The sequence below is a fragment of the Neolamprologus brichardi genome, chromosome 15 (genome assembly GCF_056152115.1).
Source record: "Neolamprologus brichardi isolate AB-2024 chromosome 15, ASM5615211v1, whole genome shotgun sequence".
Taxonomy (NCBI): Eukaryota; Metazoa; Chordata; class Actinopteri; order Cichliformes; family Cichlidae; genus Neolamprologus; species Neolamprologus brichardi.
This window is the reverse complement of record NC_142118.1, coordinates 602501-616302: the sequence shown is the minus strand read 5'-3', so window position 1 is coordinate 616302 and position 13802 is coordinate 602501. Positions and strand designations below refer to the sequence as shown.

Genomic DNA, 13802 nt, shown 5'->3' with positions numbered 1-13802 from the left:
AACACCAGGATGGAGCCGCCACGGGAACAACAGGCAAAGGTGCGAGGACGCCCTTATTTCTATTCCCCGATGGAACGGCATATTTCATCGTCCAATCACACGCTGCCTGGAGATGATTACCCCCTCCCCTCCCCCAGCTCTGGCTGTGCTTTGACGTATTTCTCCTCCAGCGTCTTCTTTTACATCAGAAAACATCATAAAACACTTGAACATGTGTGAACCATAAAGTGTTTTATGAAGAGACGGCGACGACCGAATCAGTCGACATGTGACATAATGTGTGTGTGTGTGTGTGTGTGTGTGTGTGCAGCTGCCATTTTGTTTGCCTATCAGTTTGCTTATCTCCGTCCCTCCATTAAACTTTATCGTTACCGAACGAGAATCTTTCGTGGGTTGGAAAACATCAACTGGATTAAATAACCAGCATCGCTCGAGGTTACAGTTCAGCATGACGTCTCGTTTTCTGCTTTCCTGTGCAAATGCAGATTCATGCGACGCTCATGCTTCAATTATTGGATTTAAACGTCATCCATGGTCGTTGGAAACGAGCCGTGTTGGCAGAGGAACAGCTGAGAGTTGGATGTGGCCTCTGGTGATGTGAAACACGTTAGCTGTTCCTGCAGCCCGTCACTCGGACCGATGTTCTCCCTCATTTGAAAAGCTCGCACTGATATCAGCACAAAGATAAATCGGATCAAGCAGACGTTTAAAAACACAGCTCGGCTGCAGATGAAATGCTACGTGCAAACGAGTATCTAAATATTTCTGCAGCTCCACATTAGCATCTTGCTGACACAATAACGAGAGCAGGGACGGATAATAACTGAAGCAACATCACTCACAGAGACCAAGTGTCACAGAGCTGGAGCTTTATGTGGTAAAGCAACATCCCAGCGGCTTCAAAGATAACGCTTTGAATCATTGACCTGAGAGGTCCAAGATCCTGGCACTGATTCACCCACTCCCACTGCAGCTGTGGAGCATTTTAACTGTGCAGCCCACATGTGCCAGGACAGCATCAGACCAGCTCCTGTGTTACTGTAAACGTGACAAAGACCACAAAGTGAGATTTAGGAAAGGAAACAGCAGCAAATGTCCATCTTTACAGCACCGACAGGACGCTGACAGTCTTTGTGTTTCCCTCTTCACATCAGGCCTTTTCAGACCAGGTCTGATGCTGCTGATTTAAAAATAGGATCATTTTTCTTTCCATCTTACAAAGGAAGCACTTAAAACATGTGGTTATCCTAATTAGGCTTTTATAAAGTCAGCAAAGATGCAGAGAGAAGAAGATCAGACACCAGCGAGGGACGATCATCCCCTATGTATCCGGTGTATCAGAGAAACTCAGGAGAGTTTTCTCCAAGCATGACATCCCGGTGTACTTCAGACCCAGCAACACACTCAGACACAAACTGGTTCACCCGAAAGACAAAACGCCAAAACACAGACTTAACAATGTGGTGTTTGCTGTACAGCAGCGAGGAATGCCCAGACCTCTACATCGGAGAGACCAAACAGCCACTTCACAAGCGCATGGCACAACACAGAAGAGCCACCTCCACAGGACAAGACTCAGCTGTCCATCTGCATCTAAAGGTCAAAGGTCACTCTTTGAGGACGCCAATGTTCACATTTTGGACAGAGAGGACAGATGGTTTGAAAGAGGAGTGAAAGAAGCATCTATGTCCACTGTGAGCGACCATCTTTGAACAGAGGCGGGGCTTACGACACCAACTCTCTGCCATCTATAATCCAGTTTTGAGATCCCTCCCCAGACGCCTTAACGCCCACTCACATCCTGGGTTCTGACCTCAGGAAATCACATGATAAGGTGGGGCCAGGTTTCACAATGAGCTCACCTGAAACTCTGGCTGATTGGGACCCACACCCAGTTTCACACCTTGGCTCAGGTGGGGGTGGGTGGGGGGGATAACAACATCCTAAAATAAACAGAGCAAAGATGCCGACAGCCAGACTGTAGCTTCAAGCTGGAAACATCCCAGAACAGGTGAAACACAACATGTTACACAAAGAGAGCAAAGGATGGAGACAGACGTGGTGACTGTGACGGCTTTAAGCTCGGAGCAGGTGACGACCCGGAGCTCTGCCTCTCTATGTGTAGAACTACAACCAATCACAGCGTCCTACAGGGCAGATTATAGAACAACATATAACATATCGTGTGCTTGCCCGAGGTGCTTTACTCAGCTGTGATAAAACACGTTGATTCTCGACGTGTCCCGTTAACCGCAGGAGCGTTCCTTCGTCACTGCTGAGCGGAGCTCCAACATTCATAAACGGCGTTCTGGAAACGTCAGCGGCTACAGTCCCACGCTTTCTAAACAAAGCTGCGGATGCTCCTTCACCATGAAGTGAACATGTGATCGTCCAGCTGGCTTGAAGCTGACGTTGCAGCTTCATTTGCTACCAGAGAGCAGATAGACTGAAGGTAAAGATCTCTCTGCTTATTGGTGGACAGCAGAACAACATGTCAGTGCTGCAGACGCCGTTTACTCTGAGCTGCTGTGGAAACGTGAGTGGACACGAATGAGAAGCACACATATACAGTACTGTGCAAACGTCTGCAGCCGCTCTTCACTTCTTTGCATTTTGTTATAAAAATGTGCAATTCATGCACCGACTCATGGAAACGTGCAAACATGAGTGCAGACTCAGCACATGGAGCAAAAACCGGTTTAATGAGCTTGAAAGTCGATGTTTGGTGCGAACGCGTTTCTTCTTCGTTCGTTCTCTTCAGGTTCAAACTGCTTCTGTGACCTTGAGCTCAGTCTGTGACTGACAGGTTTCCATTGTGTGTGTTTGCATTTGTGTGTTTGGGATCATTGTCACATGATGATGATGCAGCTGTTGTTTCCCCGCGGTGCTGCTCGGCGCCTCAGTATCTGGTCCTTTCCTGACTGTAGATGGTTTTTCCTGTTTCTTCAGGACATGACTTTCAGATGCTGATTATGAGAGTTTTTAGGGCCACTTGCTCAAATTTCCTCGATTCTTTAAGGACACACTGCACAGCGTCAGTGGGATCGTGCAGCCTTGTTGGGTTGGAGCAGCAGAAACGCTTCGTTGTGCCTGTCACACTGAGCATCGTCGACATTTTTGATTGGTTCAAGTAAAGAAACAGGAACAAATAATATGTTTTTGCATTTTTGCTGAAAGATGTAATTTACAGTTAGTTCTTTTCTACGTTGAGGAATTTCTCTTCCGGGATGGGAACCACGCCGTCCAGAAGAACAAGGAGGGGCTCCTGTCGCAGACCTGCCTCCTCCTGACAGCGCGTCGCCGCACAGTCCCGCCCCACTCCACACCTGCACACGGCCTCCCTCGCCTCACCGTCAGATGCAGGCAGAGGGGCATCCCTGCCCTGTTGTGAATTGCAGCCATCGCCACCCGCTGTTGCTGTTCCTGCCGCTGGGACCGGATCGCCGAACGACTCGCGGCACAGTCAGGCAGCAGGTCCTTCAACACACGTGCTCACACGCGTTTCTTTCTCCTGCTCACCTTTCCTGCGTCGCTCCCTTTGTCTCTGCGCTCACTCTCCCCTTTAACAGGTCAATCTGGCGTCTGATAGGCCACCCCGGGGAACGCCCCCACCTCACAGGCGCCTCCAATAGTCTGTTTAGTCCACAGTGGATTAACACACATAATATAAATATGAGGATAAAACCAACACTATGGACCAACACACAGATTGATAAACACACAAATTTCCACTGTGTGACATCAACATGTAACTTCATCACAACATGGACGACTGAAGAGGAGTGAAAACCAGCGAATGTCCAAAGAGCTCACAGCCTCTCAGGGTGGCTTTTTGGGTTCATTGTGCGCTGACCTACGGGGCACACGCCGCCACACGGGGCACACGCCGCCACACGGGGCACACGCCGCCACATTAACTGCCATGCGGTTGCTGCAGATGAGGTTTTGGCTGCAGAGATTTGACATCTGACAAGCAAAACATGACAGGGATGGAGGCTCGTGGGGTGATGTTGGCAGTAAAGCTGGAAACAAGGAAGCATCCGATGGGACGAGCGGGATTAGGTTCCAGAGGAGGAACAACGGTCCTGTTTTGAGTTAGAAGCACGACCTCTCCTGTTTTACGACGCAATAAACATCAGGGCGGGGGGACGTGAAGCTCTCTGGAAAGAACCGCAGCAGAAGTTCTTTTTCCACCATGTTTGAAGGAATCCAGACAGGAAGCGCTGGAGGCAGCAGCAGAGGGCGGCGGCAGGATGTCTGCTGTGTTAGCGACGCTGCAGCGCCGTCAGACTGTTACACCATCATCAGTATGGATGCACCATTACTGGTCAAAGGAGCTTGCAAAGAAAAGCGTCTGGACTTCTTTAAGTTACTTGAAGACGTTCACAAGCGCATGGCACAACACAGAAGAGCGACCTCCACAGGACAAGATTCAGCAGTCCATCTGCATCTTAAGGTCAAAGGTCACTCTTTGGAGGATGCCAATGTTCACATTTTGGACAGAGAGGACAGATGGTTTGAAAGAGGAGTGAAAGAAGCATCTATGTCCACTGTGAGCGACCATCTTTGAACAGAGGCGGTGGTTTACGACACCAACTCTCTGCCATCTATAATCCAGTTTTGAGTTCCCTCCCCAGACGCCTTAACGCCCACTCACATCCTGGGCCATCTGACCTCAGGAAGTCACATGATAAGGTGGGGCCAGGTTTCACAATGAACCCACCCGAAACTCTGGCTGATTGGGACCCACACCCAGTTTCACACCTTGGCTCAGGCGATTAGAGGATCATCAGGGGGTCCTTTTGTCCCTCTGTGGGGGGATATTCCCACTAGGTTTATATCTGGGACTCTCCACCATTTGACCTTAGAACTGAAGAAGCTTCTTGGATGAAGGTGAAACGTCTTCAAGCAACTTAAAGAAGTCCAGACGCTTTTCTTTGCAAGCTCCTTTGACTACGATGACCTGGATGACTGAGAACCTTCACAGACATGCACCATTACTGCTTCACAGTGGTTTGCACTGGGAATGTTGCTGACACAGTCTCATCCTGAAACAGAATTCCAGTCTGCAAAACCATCCGGCGTGACGCATTCACTGGGAATGAATCATAAACACAGCAAACAGCAGCTTCCTTATCTGTCCAAAGCATGTGGAAAATAATTCCCTTTTTATGACAGATTTAAAATAATGATATTTTGTTTGATGTAGATAAACTGAAGCTGAACTTTTGTGTTTCTTGTTTCGTTTGCTCAGAAAGCTGCGGTCAGTCGCACACGGTCACGTCTGCAGGAGAAGCTGCATCTCTGACCTGCTGACAGGCCCAGAAAGATCAATAACACTGATACTGTGTTTGCTCACAATGCATTTATGAGCCTTTACATGCAGATGAGCGTCCTCACCAGCTCATAATGGGCTTATTTTAATTAGCACAACAAAATATCTTTTACTGTAAAACACACAATGTTTTTGTTCAAACCAGGAAGTGATGCTGTTCACACTAAGAAGCTCCTGTGTGTCCTGGTACAGCAGTGTGAACCTCTGTGTAGTGAATGCAGCAGTCTGAACCTCTGTGTAGTGAATGAGGAGCTAAATCACGAGCAGGACACGCAGCATAGACGGCCCCTCGCCCAGTGGCTGCATGCAGTGATGATGCAGTGATGATGCAGTGATGATGCAGTGATGATGCAGTGATGATGCAGTGATGATGCAGTGATGATGCAGTGATGATGCAGTGATGATGCAGTGATGATGCAGTGCGTGCACAGACCAGGCTGCTTCATGTTTCCGTCAAAGCGCTGCAGATGCTAATCTGCACCTCAGCTGCACTGCAGCATCGTTTATTACACAACTAACCCCCCCACTCAATACCCCCCCACTGATCCTCCCGTGAACACGTCTCCACGCGCCACACCGGGTCATGTTTGCACACTTGTGCGCGCACCTGAGCACACACAATCTGTGTAATGTGCAGCGTGTAGGGCGTGTTCACGTTGACCCGAGCAGATCCATTTACCGGCTTTATCTCTACACAAGCTTTTATTCTGAAAGAAATAAAAGCTCATGGATGGTTTCCAGCACAACGACACTGAAAGGCTAATGGTCGGGTGAAAATGATACCACATCCTTCATACGCACACACGGAGATGTTTCCACTCCAAAATATCTGCTTTCCACAGTGAAACCGGACACGTGTATTCCCTGGTGAACATGGTGAACGGCTGCTTCTGGTTTACAGCTGTGATTTGGGATCAGCCTCCAAACTCTGCAGACTTTGCTTCGTTTTAATGGCAGCATCTTTCTGTGTATTTGTGCTATTTTCTCTCAACGTGTGTTTGAAATAATTCGGCCTGACAATCGTTTACGCACCCTCTCCCTCCATCATTTCCCCCACTCCCTCTCTTTGTTAGTCCTTCATTAATCAAAGGTTTCTGTGAGAGCCGCCAAGAGGACAGATGGCGGAGTGATGGTGGAGTGATGGCGGAGTGATGGCAGGCGCGGTGGAAAGCTGAACGTGGCTTTTTGTGCCAGGAAAGCTTCAAAAACAAAAGCATCACTTGGGAGATAATATTAACTTTCTCTAGCTGTCATGTTTGCTGTGACGAGCTACAGCTGAGGTAAGATGAATAAAGCTAAATTTAGAGAAGTCGCGCTGTACGAGCGCTGTGCGGCGCAGCCTCTCTATAAATAACATTCAGCTGAGCGACCTCATGTGATTTGACAAATCTACAAAATGAACCGATGACTGCGACGTGAACATCAGAACATATGATCAAAAGTTGCGTATGACAGCTGAGAAGGATGAAGCTTTCTGTGCAGCAGTCTCGTCGCCGCCGGAGGAGCCATCTTGTTTCTGTGTTGTTGTTTACATACAGAGCAGGTGACAGGTTGTCACGTGGGGGCTGGCCGGACACCAGCAAGCTGCTGCCACTTTAATATGTCCACTCTGATCATTTGCAAACAAATTAGCTTTTGTTTCCTTCTAAAGCTGCAGTTTGACTCAGAAAGACTCTTTGATCGACAACATCGATGCTCACACACAAAGCTGGGTCACAATTTAATCTTCAGTACAGCAAAAAAAGACCACGAGTCACAGTGAACGACTGCAAACTCTCAATAAAGCCTCGGGCTGTTTACCAAAGTATGTGCACTTTTAAATAACAGCACTTCCACTCTGTCTGCTTGGCCTCAGAGGCTCATGCTGGCAGCTAACAGGAAGGAAAAATGGGAGGATTTCACTTGTTGTAGTGACCTGAGAGAATTTCAGACAAAGTCAAAGGATACTTAATGACTGGTTAGGGACCATTACATGCCCTAACCAAGCCTGTGAGTCTAACTTAAACGGTAAACAGCTGTAAACAGCTGTAAACAGCTGTCTGTGTACAGAAGCTAAAACGACTTTAGAAACAACAGCGGGGATTTGCTGGCTGTTTAAAACTATTTGAAACTTTGAGGTTAGTTAAGCTAAACTTGCTGAAAGCTACTAAACTTAGCCAATAAGGCTAAATTTAATTTTAATGACATCTGCTCATCTAACTCTTAACATTAGAGCAATAAACACATTTATTACTTTTTACTTTCCAGGTTTCATCTCTCTTCCCTCAGTGAGAGTTAATAATCTGGATGATCTCTGTGCTTCTGTTGCTCCGTTTAAATCTGCACTGTAACATGAGTGATGCACAACAACATGTAAGGTCGTCTGATAACGCTGAAGCCATTTCACAGGCTCATAACGCCTCCTCTGACACATCAGAGAAGCTCACAGCATTTCACCTCAGCAGCTTCATCCTGTCCTGCTCTGGAAGCAGGACAGGATGAAGCTGCTGAAGCTGCTGTGACTCATCCCACAGTGAGAACGACCACCAAAGCTGCTCGTGCAACAGCGCTGCAGCTCTGCTGAATCGATGACGATGATTTTGTTTATTATGCAGCCAAAACTTGAACGGCTCTGTGACAGCGAGACACGACCGCTGAGCAGTTCAGAGGGATGCACGTACATCTCTGCTCAATCATTCCCAGACTGATCTCCAGCTTTAGCCCGGATTCAGACGCTCAGCTGTTTCTGTGATGCTGCTGCTGAGTTTAATATTCGAGGTGTGAAGGATCCTGTGTCACAGACATGATAAAGCTTATAAATACCATTTCCAAATTTCACTCTGTCTTTCCAGCAGATATAGAAATATCGCCCCAGACTGGTTGCAGTACAAATAATTAAATATGAGCATCTCGTTTCATTTTGGACTTGCACGAGAGGGTTTGTGTGACTGCATTTGATTATTTCAGCGTCAGGCTGAAGGCCTAACTCAGAAACTCTGGAGAGGAGAGAAAAGCCAATAATAAGAGCTGTACCTGCACCAAAACACGCACTGCGCCGGCCGGCTCAGCATCAATCAGAGAGGCTTTAGCTTCATTTCACAGATGGCAGGCGTGAAAGTGCTCCTGTGAAACGAACAATGGCCGCGGTGTTTCTAAGAAACAATCAGTGCGTGCTGATGGTGCTGCAAGTCACCGTTTATCCAGAAAGCAGCCCTTTCACAGTGTGTGCAGTACAGGCCTGGCATCCCCCTCCCACCCCCTCCCCAAGTCTGCCTCTCCCCCTCTCTGCAGTCCAACCGCATAACGTGCTGTGGAGAAGCAGCAAGCAGGGTCTCCTGAGGGGCCGTACGAACTGTAGGCCGTCCTCTGATCCATCAGCCTGCAGGCTCTGCTTTCAGACATGATTTTGTTTAAACGCCGTCTGAGCAGCTTTTGCTTCATGGAAACTCACACTGCAGATTTCCAGTGACGTGCCAAACATTCAACTGAGCATGTGTCAGTAACCAGCCCGGCACTTACGCACCATGTGGGAGTGTAATGTAATTTCAGGTGCGCCAGAAATCCAAACCTGTCTAATCTGCCGCATCATCAAAGCTCAGGAGAAGCAACAAGCGCCTCTCTGCACCTCCACAGACACGCTGTTGGACTGATGATGTGACTGAGCTATTGTTTGTTACCAAAGCTTCAAACACGCAGACTGAAGTGAACACGGTGAGTGAGGTAAATCACGCACACACGGATCACCTGACGCTCGCTGCTCCTGCAGGTTTGGGGAAAGAAGGCTCCGGTCTGACGTGTCGTGGTTCGTGTGTGTCTCCTACTGTCGTGGATCAGAAACACTTCAACTGTTACACGTTGTGTCGAGCTCAGGTATCGATTTAGCGCGCGAGCCTGATTGACAAGACAGCGCGTGCGGGGATCGTTGACAGTTTCGTGCGTGGCCACAGACGCTGGATGGGACGCAGGAGGAGGGAGAGGAGGGTGTCATAGTGCGGGTTTCACCGCCGACACTGTCCTCCTTCTTCTCCCCTCAGCCACCTATCCACACACCTTCTCCCTCTCTGCCACGGTCACGTAGACGCGTGGCGTGGATTGGGCATGTTATGCGCAGGTACTGCGTAAAAGAAGGAAGAAGGGAGCGTCGCATTCACAGACCCCCCCCCCCCCCCCCCCCCCCCCTCTACTGTTTATGTCGGCTACCCTCCTTCCACCGACTCCACCATGGCGCAGTTTACTATTACATGACATCCCCACGAACACGCCACGTCCAGTCACCGCGACTCTGCGTGTTTGCTTTAATTTCCTTTCTAGGTGGCGTGAATGCGACACGTTGATTCACGCTGATCATCCTGCTGCGACATCAGTCTACACCTGTTTTGAAGGAAAACACCCCCCCGGCCCTCTTTTACAGAGCAGTAAACGCTTTAACAAAAGAAAACGACGCTGCTTTCACCTCCTCGGTGCTCCGTCTCTGTCCGAGGTGCTGAAAACGCCCACACTGAATATGCGCATTATAGCGCACCGCATCCATCCTGTCAGCTTTCCACTGCGCGTTTGAGATTTATCACCCAGGAGGTCACGCATCACCCGCCCCCCCCCCAACCAAACCACGTCCTTTGCTTTCCTCGCCCTAACAGTGCCGCAGATCGTCCACAGCACTGCCCCGACACCCAAAAGCACACAAACCATCTTTATCCCAGCGTCATTTATGCTGAAACACGCCCGACATCCACGGTTTCCCTCCACGCTAAACATCTCCCGCCTCGATCCGCACAATCTCAGCCGTCCCGAGGAACACAAATGGCTTCAAATGTCGCGGAAAAGCGTCTCCAGTCTTACCTGCGCCTGTTTTCGGTGTCCCGCCGTCAGTATGGGAGGAAATGTCTGCGAGTATCAACAGCTAACCGATACCAGCCTCTCTCTGTATGTGACTGCAGCAAAGGCACTGCGCGTCGGCTGGTTCCTCCTCACTTGTTCTTCAATGGGGGGGAAAGCGGTGCAGCTCTCCTCAAAGATGGCGGACACTTCTGACGTCAGCAGCAGCTTTTAATAGATAACTGTCATCGAGAGAGAGAGAGAGAGAGAGAGAGACTTCAGAAAGTCTTTGTTATAACGGGCAGCTGCTTCTCAGCGCTGTTTACATGGTTTCATATGCTGCTGCTGTGTGATTCATGAAGCCAGCACATGCAAGCCAAACATAATTCAACACATCAGCTGTTCATACATCCCTGCAGGCCTTTCACTTCATATAAGACGATCCTGCATCATCATTATCACCCCGACAACTTCCTCAGAGCATCTGTAGCCTCAGAGGTGTCAGTTTGTCCCACTGACAGCGTTCACTCATGTCAGTGGGACGTGAGTGGGGCTCTACACTATCACTTTAAACCCCACCATGAGTAATCATGATCTGTGGAAACCATATTGCACTGACGTGATGCTACTGCAATATCATAAGGTCTTCATCAAATGACGACACACAGAACAGGGATGATGTCAAAGGTCGTACACTGGAGAACGTTCACTAACACAGATGGAGAGCAGCGTGAGGCCTGTAACTTATTGCACAATAATCCTCTGGTAGCTGTAACCATGGCATCAGTTGGCGGTTTCTTGGTTTGTCAACTAAGCACAGAGTTAGATGGGCAGACTGGAGGCCAGCCCTAAATCACAGGAAACCAGCTGTGTGCAGCACTTTGCTGCATCATCACTGTGCTAGCATCGCAGAAAAGGAAAGCAGAGAAACACTCAAATATAAGCAACAAGTAAAGAGTCCTCCATGAGCAGAAGCTTCACAACAAATGATAATTATCTGTCCTTGCATATGTGTCTGTTTAGTTTGTGTTGAGTGAGCGGCACGTACACGCTGCCGACGCCACGTGTGGATCGTCCAGCCCTCGAAGTTTAGCACCTCGTGTGTTTGCCTGATATCAGACAGAACCAGATGTGTTGCTCTCCGATTCTCTTTCATGGAAACAAAAACGTCTCTGTTTACAAGTCAACAATAATGATACTGAAGGAGAACAGCTGCAGTGTTTCACTCTGTTATACGTCATATGTTAACCTGGCACTTTTTTGTCCCTTATAGTTTAACCCCCCCCCACGTGACGAGAGGGAAATATGCACAAAGACAGCGACTGATGTTTCCTCAGCTCGCCTGTGGACTCAGCGGCGTGGGAATGCCGCCCTCCCCTCCAGCCGCTGCCTCTGCTTGGCACCGTAACAAATGTGTCTTCAATTACTCTGAAGCGAACCTGTCTCCTAAATTAATGATAATGATAACTCTGCACGAAAAATCCATTTGGAGAGAAGAGCCAGAGGAGAGAGGACGAGACTGAGGAGTGTGTTGTTCTACGTGGCTTCAGATGTGTGTGAGTGTGGAGGGTGGAGAGGATGAATCTACAGGTTCATTCATTTGACTCTGCAGCAACATTACAGGAGCAAACAAAATTAGGCTCTGATGGAAACGAAGGATTTAGAGTTTGAACAGAAGCATCAGAGGCTGTGAGGCGGCCCTACACAGCAGGGTTTAGCTCGGGTTGGACTCTGTCACACAGCTGGTTTCACTAACTTATGCTGCGAGTCAAATCCATAAACACAAAAACACCACTAGCTGTCCAATCAACTGTCTGATCCTGTCGACCTGTGTGCTCAGATGTTATAGCGAGACGTCCCTCATGAGCCGACTGCCAGCAAAGCAAACTTTATTCCTTTTTCCTCTTTACTGCTGGTCTAAAACAATTTAAAGGCATCTGTAGCTCTAATAGTGTTTCTATACTGTGGATTATTTGTCTATGAAAAATGAAATGCTGCAATGCTGCAAGCAGTCAATGTCTGTGATTGGTCATATATGGCGATTGATGGGAACACGCGCATAGTTAGACTGGGAAACCCGGGGTGGATTTATCAGCTGATAACTACTGAGTGGAAACACTTTGTGAGACTGCTGATGGTGAAGCTGCGTGAGGGCAGAGACAGTCTGAGTACTGAACCTGCTTACAGGACACACCTTTGAGCAAACTAAGGTCAACAAGCTCACACCACTTATTGTCAGCATTGTTTCATTAATAGTCCCAGTTAGTTTTATGGACCGACTGTCTTTACTTTCTGAATATTCGTAGGAATAAATCTGAGTTTTGAGTTGCAGTATGTTTACTGTTACGCAAGATGAGACAGAAAAGGAAACAATTCATTTATTTGACCGACGCATAACAGAGATGCTGTGCTGGACAGCTCCAAACAACTTTGCTCCAAACAGTTACCCTCTAAGGTTTGCCATCTTAATTTCACACGAGCATTAGCCATTGGCTCTAAACAGAAGTGCAGCTGAGGCTGGTGTTTAGCTTGGCAGCTGAATGTTATGTGTGCTAGATTAATAAGTGTTTTTAAATTGGCTGCAGGTCTGCAGGAGGGAGCATGGTTGTTAATCTCTTGGTGTTAGCCCTGTGACAGACTGGTCACCAGTCCAGGATGGACCTGGCCCAGTGTCATCTGAGAAAGGCTTCTTTTAAATGATCAATTAAAAAACACCTTATGAAACAATAATTCAGAACTGTTTTTAAAACAGTTTTCACATGGTTGTTGACAACAGAAAAGAAAAACCAGGAAAAATCCATCTACAGCGTGTCTATAAGCATATCTGGATACAAAGCTGTTCAGCTCCGGAGGTTTTTGCCCATTAGTCGAGTGATTAGATTGAATGACTAGACTGAGTAACGTGAACTCAGCAAGCACAAAAAAACCTGAATTTAAAAAGGTGCAGATTGTTACTGTTTCACAATGACAGAGCCACAGCATTAGATAACAATGCAGGGCTGTTTAATTTTAGTTCTCCACCAAATCTGCAGCTACAAGTACCAAAAAACATGCAGTGAACCTGAAACTCACAGGCCCCCGGGAGTCTGGTGTCCTGGGGGATTACATGTGGGTAATCCAACCTCGGGAACATCTAACTTCTCATTTAAACCTGCAGATGGTTAAACTCTCAAAATCGAAGGCTTCAGTGAAGCTGCAACAAAAGTCTCATTCTGCTTCTCGTTGTTTTCTTGTTTGTGTTTTTTTGCCTCCACGATTAAATCGACTTGATCTTTTAGTTGAGCTTGGATGTGGAATCCAAATGATCAGAAGATGGCAGGCAATGAAAACCTAAAGTGTGCCTTTAATAAGTATGTGTGCTGGGAAAATAAAGTCCGAAGAGGAAACTAAATCCAAGAATCTGGGAAAAACACAAAAGCTCAAAACCAGCGAGCAGCACGGGATCACAACACACTGACAACCAACAAAAGACTTAAATACATATGGGGGCAAACAATCTGGGCAAATGTGAGGGGGGGAAGTAAACTGAACACAAGGCACAAATCCTTAAAATAAAGCAGGAAGTGAAACGTGGTGACTCAGTAAGACAACAGCTGAACTAAAGTGTAAACAACCAAGAACTGAGAACATGACCAAACAGCAAAACACACAAAGAACAATACCATCAAAAATA

General features: G+C 47.7%; 1 protein-coding gene across 1 annotated transcript in view; it reads right to left on the bottom strand.

Annotated features, from left to right (window-relative positions):
• Positions 1–10334, bottom strand: part of snap25a (synaptosome associated protein 25a) — a 33667-nt gene extending 23333 nt beyond the window's left edge. The window contains exon 1 of the mRNA XM_087851917.1: positions 10154–10334. The gene's annotated coding sequence lies outside the window, so the exon portion shown is untranslated. The remainder of the gene's footprint in view (positions 1–10153) is intronic.
• Positions 10335–13802: the final 3468 nt, after the last annotated feature.